The sequence below is a fragment of the Chenopodium album genome, chromosome 15, assembly GCF_948465745.1.
Source record: "Chenopodium album chromosome 15, dcCheAlbu1.1, whole genome shotgun sequence".
In the NCBI taxonomy this organism is placed as follows: domain Eukaryota; kingdom Viridiplantae; phylum Streptophyta; class Magnoliopsida; order Caryophyllales; family Amaranthaceae; genus Chenopodium; species Chenopodium album.
Window position 1 is genome coordinate 7668271 of NC_137848.1, and position 12957 is coordinate 7681227.

The 12957-nt window shown below is 32.7% G+C and overlaps 1 pseudogene; it reads left to right on the forward strand.

Moving 5' to 3' along the window:
* The first annotated feature begins 816 nt into the window (after positions 1 to 816).
* Positions 817 to 8862, forward strand: LOC145580714 (WAT1-related protein At3g28050-like; annotated as a pseudogene).
* The last annotated feature ends 4095 nt before the right edge of the window (positions 8863 to 12957 follow it).

Here is a 12957-nt window from a genome sequence, read left to right on the forward strand (position 1 = left end):
ATATTAACCATATATTGAAAAAGATACCAACTACCCGGAAACAATAAAGCGTTCAAGGCTTTGGTTATAACACGAATTCGATTGGTTTAATGATCGTGCCACTCTTCTCTGTTACAACTAACAAGACTAGCTTAGACTAATGTTAAAGGCTTTGGTTATAAACAAATTCAGTTTAAGAGGTATTCGGTTCGCAGATTTTAAATATGAGGTATATGTTTTGATGGGCTAAATCCAAACCATACTTACGTAATGTTTATTTAAGAAAAATTTTAGTTTCTTTGCTCATAGCTATATCACCAGCTAGTCTTTTTTTAATCTATTTTTTTGGATGGTCATATGACTCATATCACCTAATCTTGCATACTTGAGTTCTTGTATATATTGCCTTACAAAATTATAAGCTTAAAATTATCTCAATCGATCACCCACTTCGTATTATTGATATATAATCATGAATCCGAAAAAAACAAATTGTAATATTTTCTATCATGGACGTGATCATGTGTCATATAGGCATATGGACTATTTTATTCCACTAATGGAATCTTTTGGTGGGATTAAATCTGTAAATTATTATTCCAATAGTTAATCAATCCCTTTTTTAGGATTTAGTGGGTCGTTAACAGATTTTTGTGTTATAAACTTTTAATTACATTACACGTGTGAATGAAATTATTACTTATAGTTTGCACTTATATCATTTAATTTGATGAGAAGAGAAACTTGAATTAAGCTCCCAAAAAGTGAGAAAGAAAGAAGAGAAGATCAAGAAGAAATATAAAAGGATTAAATATGTTATTGGTATTATTATTGGCAATGGAAGTGATGTTTGTGGGTAGCAATACACTGAACAAAGCAGCCACGGCAAAGGGAATGAGCAACTATGTTTACATTACTTACACTCATGCCATCGATCTACTCATTCTTATCCCGGCCTCGTTCCTTTACCATAGGTATGTCATCGATATGTTTCTATATGTATTTTATTGATTAAATCGTGCTCAACAAATTGAACCTCTCATCAATGATCATTTCTTACTTTACGGTTTTTCTTTCATACCTTTATCTTCTAACCCACCCGAATTAAGTTGTCAAATTATTAGCTGTATATATAATACTAAGCATAAATTACATAATTAAATTCGGACGGAATGAGATTGAACTACAAAGATTTCATTAACTTTTCTATCTATTATTAGATCACAGAATAACTGTTTTGTTTGTTAAAAAATGCAATTGAACAGAAACCGTCAACCTCCACCCATTGGATGCTCTACAATATTGCGGATGCTCCTGATTGCCATCCTCAAGTATAATTATTGTTCTTTCTTTTCATTAAATCTTACTTCCTCCGTTCTGTTAATATTGCAACAAGGAGGAAATTACGCATCCCAAAACACATTTTATATGCTAAATATCTATAATTGTGTAAGAGTTAAATTATAAAAAGTTATATTGTGAAAGTATTTCATGAGACGAATCCAACAAGATTTTACTTAACTATATTTTGGTTAACGTATAAATCATATTATATGGTCAAACAAGAGTGATGAATAGTGCAAAAAGTCCATTGTTGCAATATTAATAGAATGGAGAAAGTATTTCTTTTTCTTTGTTTATTATGATCAATAATCAAATGAGAGAATTGTAAACGCAGAAAATATCTCATTTCAAAAATCCTAGATACTACTAGTTGACCTGACGAGTATATTAATTAATGCAGTTCTTGTTGTTCTATTTTTTTCTATACTGGATTACGCTATAGCTCACCAACACTTGCATCAGCAATGAGTAATCTTTCTCTTCCTTTCACTTTCATCGTTGCCAGCATTTTCAGGTAACTATATATATGTGTGTATGTGTGTTTTAAATTTAGGAGTTAGTCTTGAAGAGAACATTGTCCAAACTTCGTATGTACTTTTTTTTATATAAAATTATATTGTGTTTCTTATTCATGTGAGCATGTGGAACAAAAAATCTAAATTAATAATATATTTAAAGCTGCTATTAAGAAAGTCTATATAAAATCATAAGGGTGAGGAGATTTGAACACCCAATCTTTTACACGAAAGATGGTTGTTTAACCATCTAAGCCTAGCAACCATGTTATAAATCCATATCTTATCTATAGCTAATATACTAAAAAAAGCAAATGTTGACATCATCATAACCTAAAATTAGACACATGTGATGTTGTCATTAAAAATTTTCCCTTCAAAACTATAAATGATGACATCATTTTATGATTTTGTAATTAAAATTTTGGTATGCTATATTATTATTAATTAGTACTCTAACAATAATAATTTGATTTTTCTTCCTCAAATACCCCTTTCATCATTCAATTTTTCTGAGCTGTAATTTTTTTTTTCTTTTACTATTTGATGAATTAATTGTTTTGGGAATTTTTTTTTGCTTTTGATTTTGATATAAAAAATAAACAAATACATAAAAAGTACATACTAAAGTGAGATCATTTTAGGAGGGATTCTTCCCTCCTAAACTCTATTTCTTTTTTTTTTTTTGTCAAAATCGTTAATTCATCTATAAACTTCATTATTTAATTATTTATTTATTTGTGGTTGGCTATTGACTTATATTTATATAGAGACTTCTATATTTAAATTAATACTCAATATTAATTTAAGACTCGACCATGGCTTGGGTATTATCTAGTATAAAAATAAATGTATATAATTGCAAATCACAAGGCCAAGACTAATTAAAAAAAAAATTAAAAAACACCTAAAATATTAATTACATTTTATCACAAGGTTTAATTTAAGTAGCAATCCGGTGCAATGCCCGAGCCACACACACTAGTTTTTTTTTTTTTTAATTTTATTTATTTAATAAAGCACTGTTTAGGCTATGAATAATTCACCTAATCAAGCAAATGTGAATTTTCATAGCTGACCTGAAATAATTTTTCTAATTAATTTGACAAGATTAAGACCTTTTTTTTTTCTTTAAAGAAACTTAACTATGATTTATTTGTAAGCGAACTAATTTTAAAGTAAAAAAGTATCAAATACGATTGTAAACTACAAAAACAGTTATTCATTGATTAATTTATGTATTATGTTTTTGTAGTCTTTTGATTACTCTCTTCAAAAAAGGGTTACAGTTAGGGTTATATGTGCTTATAGTACAGGGCATTGTCGGCTTGCAAATTCCTACAATGTTTGGTAGTACTAAAGAGATGATGTATTTTTAATAACCTATTCCACCTGAGTCTCTATAAACCTTAAGGGGTAAATACAAGTTTCTCTTTTATTGATTAATAAGATTGTAGCTCAAGGGGGTAAATTTGTAATTTCAACAAATAAGTAAGGGTTAATATTGTAACTTTGTAGAAGAATGGAAAAAGAAAATAGAAAATAGAACTTCAATGGAGATATTCACAGCTTCAATGGAAGAGGAAGTAGATCCAGGAGTAATCGAAGCTAGAGAAATAGTTTAATGGAGGATGACGATAACCTTTTATCGTTTGGGATTAATCATGCCCTAATTTCTCTATTTTTTGTTAGGGTTTTCGTATAAATTGGCGGTGAAGCCGCCAGAAATTTAGTGGTGGAGATGGTGGTTTAAGTGTTGTTCCAATGGAGGAGGAAAGCATGACTAGATGGAGGAGGAAAGTAGTTACAATGGTGATTCGTGAAGTTTGATGACGATGGTGGACAGCGTAGACGAAGGAGCAAGAAGAAATCGGAAAAAAAATACAACAAAAAAATATAAAATATTAAAATAATTGATCTTATTTACCATTGTGCCATCTTTCTCAAGAAGATCTAGAAACTGGAGCAGCCCCATAAATAAGCCTCTTTATGTAAGACTAAAATTTAATACTTAAATATAAACAAAATTCCGGTGTCTACAAAGATTTTGACATGTTAATGTGAGCTTTATGAATATGATATTGAACCTTTTTTTTTTATCAAAAATATTTTGTGATTATAAATCCATATGGTCTAAGTTGATGATATGTCTCTATTAAAATTGATTGAATGTGCCACATAATTATTTTACAATGGTATTTTTCCTGCTTAATGGAGGCATATTTAACTATTGAAATAATAAGTTAGGATGTGTTTGGTTCAAATGATTTTGGTTAGAGAAATAATTAGAACTTGTAAAACTCATACCTAAAGTTTGTTTAAGAAAATATCAATTTATAAACACATACCTCAATCTGATAATCTCAAGCACATGGTATGGGAAGCTGAGTTTTCCTCATACCATACCTTCAAGGAAAAAAAAAAAAAAAAAAAAAGAAAAAAGGAAAAAAAAAAAAATTTGCATATTTTGTCATTAATGAAAGAATTAAGTTCCAATCCCACGTCACCTTGAGTTTATTTCTAATTCCATACCTACTACTCTGTAAGCCAAATGCTTCCTTGAGGGGTTAAAACGGAACTTGACCATTAATATTAATAAAAAAAAAATGTTAATTTGCCATTGCTAATCTTAATAGAATCAGTAAAAAAAATAATTTAAGTTCATTAAAAATAATTAAAGTTGAGCAATTAATATCAATAAAAATAAAGTTTGTTTCAAAAAAAAAAAAAAATGTGAAGTGAGCAGGGCTTCATGCCATATTTTACTTGTTTCGATTAATTCAAAAAGATTTCACATAATCAAATGAAAGGAGGTAGTGAAATCTATTTGTTGGACCTTGCATAGAAAATTTCCTCTTAATCTGGGTCTAATACCGTGAGATATTAAGTTAAAGTTATTACTCATCTTATTAGTATGGGTTATTTTTTTAGTGATTTAAAATGACATATATAGATTGTGGAATGCAGGATGGAGATATTAAACCTACGTTCACAAAGCACCATGCTAAAGTTGATAGGAACCGTAGTATCAATTAGTGGAGCATTCATAGTGATCTTCTACCAAGGGCTACCAATTAGTAGTATATTCCCTTCACCAACAAATCCATCTCTCCACTCTTTTGTGGAACTTCAAACTCAACCAAATTGGATCCTTGGAGGGACCTTTCTCTCAATGTGCTTCTTACTCGTCTCATTTGCATATGCTACCAAGGTAATTATTTTTTCAGATAATTTTAAATATTAAACACAAACTTTCATCTGTGGTTGGCCACATCGTGTAACCAGTCATATTTTTTTTTTTTGAAAGAATGGACGGGATTACTTGGTCAGGGGTTACTCGGTTAGTCAGGGTTTACTCACTCGGTCAGGAGTTACTTGATCAGGGGTTACTCGGTTACAACTTACTCAATCGATAAAAGGTTACCTACCTGGTCAGGAATAACTCATGTATTATCTGGCCACACGAAGTGGCCAACCATACACAAAAGTTACTGAATATTCAAATACTCCACATAATTATATTTATTTGAATTGAAATTTATAACAAAATTAGACGTCATTTTTTTTCATGTTATTATATTTTTTTAATTTTCTCCTCAAAAGAGTCACGGACTACATTTGTCATTTTTCCACTAACAATCACTTTATTTCTTTTCTCAGACTTGGCTTGCAAGGGACTATCCTTCAGAAGTGCTAATAACACTAATTTACTTTTTTCTTTGAGACTATAATTGTATTAGTCATTACTTTGATTGCAGAAAATGATTCAAGTGTTTGGAAACCAACCTATGGTATCGAGTACATTTCAATTCTCGTTGGGGTATTTTCTTTATTTATTAGTACTTTCAAGTTTATTATATCATCATCAAATTCACCATTACTCTTTGTTTCTTTTGGGTTCATAATTTTTTTTTTTTTTCCGTTCATAAGTAATTGTTCTATATGCAAATAAAATATTGTAATTAAATTATCTTAGGTATATAATATAAACAAAATATAAAAATTGCATATCTAGAAATTAAAAACCGAAACGAATATAATCAAAACAAGCATGATGATGTTTTGAATATAAATTTATCCTTGAAGTATTAGCTTTCATAAGCATTAAAGTATAAGAATATAATAAAAACTCATTTAATGTTATAGAGGTTACTCTTTGTTAAAGTTATAGGGGTTACGTGCTACTTAGTTAGTACTTCCTTTGTCTCAGAATAAATGATATATTGGACTTTTTTTTCTCTATCGAGTCTATATTCATATATTAGCGAGTTTTGATTTTAGTTTTATATTAACATAATAACAACATATTTTTATCATAAAATATATTGTTAGATAGGTATTGGTATAATGTTTCATAATATAAATTCCTTTTTTATTTATAATTTTCATTAATATATATTCATATAAAAATAAGGTCAAACTAATACATTGACATGCATACTTATAAAGTTTTATTGTGTCAGTTATTCTGAGAATGAAGGAATATTATAGTGGTTACTCTATCAACAGTGTAAGGTTTACTTTGTTATTTAAAGGTTACTCTGTCATTATCATAAGAGTTACTCTATCGGTGTTATAATCATTTTTACAAGCAGTGATCACACGGTGTGGCCAGTCGCACAATTGTTGTTGTTGCACAATTGTTTTTTTTTTTTTTTTATTATTATTAATTTAGGGTGTAATTATAAAATATTTGACTAGGCTGTGTCAGTTGGTACGATAAATATTGTTGACACATGGGCATGCAGAGTGAAGGGACCAGTTTTTGTAGCAATATTTAAACCACTTCGAATGATTATCGCAGTTATCATGGGAGCTGTTTTCCTTGGAGATGTGCTACATCTTGCAAGGTACGTACCCTTCGTATTTCAACTTTGTCAAATTCTTATGACCGTCTTTTGTCAATTATTTTGTTGCGAGTACGTACTCAGGAACACAGGGGTATAATAATAATGAAAGCTAGATTTATAGAGGACGAATCTAATTTGTAGTTAATTTTTTTGGTAATTTAAAAATCACAATAGATAATTACATGATAGTTTCTGAAATTTAATTTGGATCGCGATAGTGTAATGTTTAAGGCTAGATAATTTAATTAATCGACTGATGTCTGGTAGAGGAATAATCGGTTGTTGGACAATCACCCAAAAATCAAACAATATTTCTACCTGAACCAACCTAAAACAAGTCAAGGGTAAGTAGAGGATCGTATCCACAGGGAATGGGTCAAGAACACCAAGAGTATAAAATGGTTGTAAGCTAGTTCGGTCAAAATTTGGGGGTTTTGATTAAATAACTACTATGGAGACAAACACTAGAGGAAAATGGGAACTGACACCAACCAAACCAACGGATCAAAACAATAGGCAAACATGAACACAAACTGGGTGATAGAAAGAGCACTCAACATTGCCTTCTTTCGAAGCTACAACACTAAATATTCCTAAACCAAACTCAACTAACAAGATAGGCCAACCAAGTTTTAACGATGAGAAATAGACTACTAAATCGGATTTGTCTTTCGATCAGTCCAAGAAAGCATTAAGGCACAAGTAATCGGGATTTCTCACCTAATTATTGCAACTAAGACTACTACATCATCCAAACAAAGAACCGTAATCAAGAGGAATTTAGCATAATCATATGAGAAAAGGCTCACAACTAGACTCCATCTCTCAATGCAAGCAATAAGTGGCCATCCAATTACACATGTAATTAACCAATTCTTTAACAATCAATCATCAAACCAAAATGAACATGCAACCACAAACATCAATCAACCTATGGCTTGGTTGGGTCTTCACCCAACCCTTAGCTAATTAACTACTCACTAATCATGGTGAAGAACATCATAACAACAAATTCTAATTCTAGCATTAAATTAAGAAGTTGAGAAAAGTAGTAAGAACAAGATAGATTGAACATGCAACAACAATTAAACAAGATTAAGGAAGAAATTAGCAATTCAAAGTAAATAAAAACAGAAAATAAAGAACAAGAGATAGAGGAAAGAGATTACTAATGAAGCTTCAAAGTTGGGGAGAATGTTGAATTCAAGAGAACAAAATTCAATTAATTCATACAATGATTGAGTTTTGAGGAAAACTAAACTAATTAAAGAGGGTTTAGAGAAACTAAGGGCCTAAGAAAACTAAAGGGAAGAAGGTCCCAAAAACTGAAGTCGAGGGTCGTATTTATACTCCCAAAAATTTCATTGTGAAATCCGTCAAAAATCGAGCTTCACAACAGTAGGAACGCCCGCTCCAGCTTATAGGAGCGCCCGCTCCTGGGCTCTCTGCGTGCCCGCTCCTAACTGTTGCAAATGTGAGAACTTGGGAGGAGTGCCCGCTCCTCCAGGGGTGCACGCCCGCTCCTTACAATGTTGTGAAAGTCAGTTTTGGTAACTCAGGAAGGAGCGCCCGCTCTTCAGAGGGTGCACGCTCGCTCCTACTTTGCTTTGCTTCCAAAAAGGGTTCTTCATGCTTATGCTACATAACCAATTTCTATCTACAATCATGAACACACATATTAAAAAAATTGGGGAAGCCAAAAGCTATAATCGTGTACAAAAAGAGTAGGAAAAAGGGATTGAAGTAGGGGAAAGAGTATAAAATTGTGTTTAAAATGCCATAATAAGTGGATAAATAAAACACTTGTCAATGTCTACTTGAATTTTTGATATACTTGTTTGATAAATATAAAATGAATACATTATTCTTGTTAAGCCTAATATTGTATAGCTAATGGGCCAATGTTATCGGCCCTAATCTCTCGTTAGGTTGTATATATATACTCGTTCATACAGTAATACAACTAAGGAATCAATTCCTGACAATTCTTTTTGTGCAGTGTAATTGGAGGATTAATTATCGCAATTGGGTTCTATACGGTGATAAAAGGAAAGGCCGAAGAAGATAATATGCTTAAAAAAGATGTTGAAAATAAGTTGACGTATAGCATACAAGAAGAAGAGTCGCATACTCTAAAAATCCCTATGTTGCTTGACAAAAGCATGGATGCATAAAAGTTTTGCTACAAGTTTTAATAACATTTGATTTAATTTACTGATTATATACCATACAGATTGTATGTAGAGTCTAATTGTGTAGTAATAAGGGCTTAAGATGGCTTGCTTGGTTGGTTGGTCTAATGGTTAAGGCTAGCTAGGCAAGGGTTATTAACTAAATTATCACTCCGTAATTTTAGTTTATGTTGACATATAAAAGAAAGTGATCGATTGTTTGATCTATAGAGTTTCTAAATTTTCGCTTTTATCAGCAAAGTTGTTGCATATTGAAATCTATTAAATCTAACACGTATGCAATAATTGAATCAAATAAAAATTTCCTTTTAGCTTAGCAAAGTTGTAATCATTGTTAATTAGTTACATACTTGCATATTGATCATCATTCATACCCTCTTCTTTATATTGTTGTGTTTTGTATATCCTTCTTTATTTACATACAAGTATATATTTGAGCAGTAAGTTTACATTGCATACACTCTTGCTATCTCAATCTCTACTCATTCCTAATCTCCCTCCACCTCTTTTTTAGCAACAGATAGTATTTATGTTTGTAAGGTCGTGAATGATCGAAATAATGGACTTAAGAGATCGACCTTTCACCAACGATCATTCTTGCTATATAATTCTTCTTGTACTTCCTACAAATTTGAATTATATTATCACAAAATACAACAATATAATATCATGTGATAGAACAAGGTCTTTTATTGAAATAAATTCAAATTAAATGAAACTAATTAAAAATAAATAACATACCAATTATATCAAAAACTTAAAAAAGAATTTCAATTAACCTAGTCATTTGTTATTATTATTTTTTTGGCGGGACATATCACCTAATCTTGGATTCTATAATAATTAAGCGTCTTACAAAATTAACTTTAAAAATATCTTTTCTTTTCTTTTCTTCATTTTTTTTTTTTTTTTTTTTTTTTTTTTTTTTTTTTGTTTTTTTAGTTTGTGAGAAACTTTAAAAATATCTCATACATCTATTACTCATGATATGCTGTAGTTTCGTGAATATGAAAAACAAAAAAACATTTCTGTCATGGAGGCATGGACTACTTTAACTTCATTATTGGAATCTTTTAGTGGGACCTACATAAAAAATATCATATATTATTGACAAATTAATCTATGAATTATTCCACAATCTAATTATTAAATTGGTTAAAGGGGGTTGTTAATGTTACGAGTGGTTTTTTTTTTTTTTTTTTTTTTTTTTTTTTTTTTTTTTTTGACGGGAAGCAGGGGAATTTTATTACGTTAAGTTCAAAGCATCAAAGAGTACAGTATCAGAGGCACACTCCGGTACCTCCTCCATCCACACACGCATCTCATCATACATCAAGCTACTTTGAGCTAATCTATGAGCTACCCCATTTCCTTTCCTACCCACATGAGAAATAGAAAAACTAGTACAAGAGTTTGCAATGTGAAGAATGTCCTTCACAATTAAACCAAAGCTCGAAGACTGACATTTCTTATGCTTCACATGCTGAAACAATTTCAGATTATCAGTCTCTAAAATAACTCTTCTAAAGCCAGCTTCTATGGTAATAGAGAGGGCGTGCCTCGCAGCAAGAGCTTCCCCCACCTCAGCATCAAAACCATTCTTCAAACTCCAGCAGGTAGACAGGAGCACATCACCCGTATGATCTCTCGCTATTCCACCAAATCCAGATGCTCCATCTCTGAAACAAGCCACATCTGAATTTATTTTGCAGAAGCCTTCGGGAGGGGCCTTCCAAGAGTGATCAGTTCTGGGAATAGGAATAATGGAGGGAGCGTTCGTCTCGTTCGCCTTTGCATACTCTCCCACTAAGTTAATAGCTCTCTGGATCACCACTTCAATTTTCAGATTTTTCTTTTCAAAATGCCACACATTTCTTTTTAGCCAAATCCCCCATAATAGACACCACATGATGTCCCACCATTCTCTATTCTTATTTGCTTTAAGCATATGAGAACAGAAGGACCTAAAAGAGAAGATGTTAGCACTCTCAACTTCTAACCTTAGAGGAGAATAATACCATATAGCTTTGACAGTAGGACAGAAGAGAAGGGAATGCAGGATGGTTTCAGACTCTTCACCACACATAGGACAAACCTCATCTACATTCATACCTCTTTTTTTCAGATTACTACAAACTGGGATACCCCCATGAAGGGCACGCCACCCAAAATTTTTGACTTTTGGGGGGACATTCGCATTCCAGAGGTTGCACCATATGTCTTTGGAAGGGGGAGAGGAAGAGGATGCATCAGCATTCTTAATTGATTTCAGCAGAGAAAAATAAGCGCTCCTGACTGTAAAATCTCCTGATTTCGAGCACATCCAGGACCAGCAGTCTTCACTAGGAGAAAATAGCAGAGGTATTTTCATTATTTCTGTTATTTCCCATTCGACAAAAAGCTCCTTAAGCATAGCATCATTCCAAGCCCCATCAGACACCAAATCCCTAACATACATCGGGCTACTACTGTCAATTTGGGCTCTTGGCAGAATTCTGAAATTTGGAAGAGTAGGAACCCAGGGGTCCTTCCAAATATCGATTGTGTTTCCCGATCCTACCAATTTACAAGCACCCATCCTCACAACATCTCGAGCAGATAGAATAGACTTCCAAGTATAACTAGCATTTGGCATTGCTTTAGCTGTCATTAAGTCCGAGTTCGGGAAGTATTTCTGTTTTAGAGTGCGAACCATCAGGGAATTGGTATTTGTGAGAAGTCTCCACACTTGCTTTGCAAGCATGGCCTTGTTAAAGCATAGAAGATCACGCATCCCTAGACCCCCTTCTTTCTTGGAGACAATCACTTTCTCCCAAGCCACCCAAGCAATCTTGTGTTCATCATTTTTCTGTCCCCAAAAGAAGTTACGACACATTCTTTCAATTTCCTTAAGGATACTCACGGGAAGATTGAAGCATTGCATCGCGTATGTGGGAATAGCTTGAGCAATTGACTTTATGAGAACTTCACGCCCAGCCTGAGAGAGATAACCACCCTTCCAACCTTTAAGCTTTTTCCAGACCCGATCCTGAATAACTGAGAAAATTCTTTTTTTTGAGCTTCCTAAATAAGTAGGAAGACCAAGATATTTGTCATGTCCCTCAACGACCTTAAACGATAACTTCATCTGAAGCATATTCTTCTTCTCTGGCTCAATATTTCGGCTAAAAGAGACCTCAGATTTCTCCATATTCAGTTTCTGACCCGAAGCAGTTTCATAGGTTGAAAGAATATCAAGCACATTCTCCACTTCTTCTTCATTTGCCCTTATAAACAACAAACTGTCATCTGCAAAAAATAAGTGAGATATTGGATCCACCTTTTTGCCAATTTTTACCCCATGTATGATCTTCCTCTTTTCTGCATCTCTAAGTAGGGTGGATAAACCTTCAGCACAAATAATAAAAAGGAAAGGGGACAAGGGGTCCCCTTGACGGAGCCCTCTAGAAGGCAAGAAATTCCTTGACGGTTGTCCATTCACAAGGATTTTAAAAGAGGTAGAACACACACACTTCATGACATAGCCATCCGGGAGACCCAATTTCAGCATCATACGCTCAAGAAAAGACCACTCCACTCTATCATAGGCTTTACTCATATCAAGCTTAAGCCCCAAAAATCCTGTCTTACCAACTTTCTTTTTCCGCAAATAATGAAAGCACTCATATGCAACAAGAATATTATCAGAAATCAAACGACCTGGAACAAAACCACTTTGAGACTCATGAATGATATCCGGCAAAACAACTTTCAACCTATTTTCAAGCACCTTAGTCACAATTTTATATATCACATTGCACAAACTAATGGGTCTATAATCCGCCGGAGACTCACACTCTTTTTTCTTGGGAATCAACACAATGTAAGTCTGATTAATAGCCCCAACATCACCCCCATTATTCAAAATGTCCAAGACTAAATCAATAATATCCGGACCAACAATATTCCAAAATTTCTGATAAAAAAGAGCACACATACCATCCGGGCCTGGCGCTTTCGTGGGATGCATTTGATTTAGAGCTTGAGTGACTTCGATCGCTTGAAAGGGCTCAGCTAGAAAGTTGGACATTGATTCTG